The following is a 918-nucleotide window of genomic DNA, read 5'->3' as shown; positions in this document are numbered from 1 at the left end:
GATGTATGTAATGACAAGACGCGAGAAATGGTAATGTCTTTGGTGTTATCTTGCGAGCGATCGTGGGATTTGTAACCTATTTCACACGTTTTTGAAGTGTTGGTTTGTGAACGCGGCTATTGTTGGTATCACCGTCTACGCCGGTTATGCGACAAACTTATTACCAAAATATTACTTGTGTGTGATTCCTATCTTTGTAACATCAAACCACGAGAGATGACTATTCTGATGTGCTATCTTGTGAGTGGTCGTAGGAAATATTTCACACCTTTTGGGAGTGTTAGTATGTGAACGCGGCTATTGTTGGTATTCGAATCGTCGTCTTCACCGCTCTGTGGTAAACTAAATAGCAAAACATTACCATGCGACTGATTCGAAAATCGCGCTATCGCGGTGAAGTCACGACTGTGAACAGCAGACTATTCTGTAGGTGCAAACAGCGGTATACAAGGTGCGAATAACCCGATCTGAAAGTACTATTCAGCTAGCGATCAATAGCGAGGAAAGACTTAGAACACGATCGGTCATTTGTCACGACTAAACTACATCATATATAATAATTTACGATATACACATTAACAAAGGTTCATTCACATGACTATTTACTTGATACATATTCAACGCCGTGCGAGAGATGCCTGAAAGTGCGAATCACGACCACGAGTTCTCATTACGATTCACCGCCGCAGCCTATACCTGAAAGTACGAGTCACGACCCCGAGTTTTCAATACGAGTCACCGCCGCAGCCTATACCCGAAAGTACGAATCACGGCCGCACCCATAAGAACCCATTACGAGTCACCACCACAAGGGGGGTCTGAAAGTACGAGTCACCACCCCGGGTTTTCAATACGAGTCACCACCCCGCCCATAAGCCACAATGGCGATTCGCGAGCGATCTATATAACTACTAATGC

At 44.6% G+C, this 918-nt stretch overlaps 1 long non-coding RNA gene across 1 annotated transcript; it reads right to left on the bottom strand.

Moving 5' to 3' along the window:
- Positions 1-651: 651 nt before the first annotated feature.
- LOC145434607 (uncharacterized) lies at positions 652-918 on the bottom strand. Its single transcript, XR_013913491.1, has 2 exons — positions 755-918; positions 652-696 (listed from the first exon to the last, which is right to left on the bottom strand). It is a non-coding gene; the product is annotated as an uncharacterized LOC145434607 (long non-coding RNA).

This window comes from Botryllus schlosseri, chromosome 2, assembly GCF_051294905.1.
Source record: "Botryllus schlosseri isolate E-star chromosome 2, Bs_hap1, whole genome shotgun sequence".
NCBI classification, from domain to species: Eukaryota; Metazoa; Chordata; class Ascidiacea; order Stolidobranchia; family Styelidae; genus Botryllus; species Botryllus schlosseri.
The sequence above is the reverse complement of the archived record's forward strand: the minus strand, read 5'-3'. Positions and strand labels throughout refer to the sequence as shown.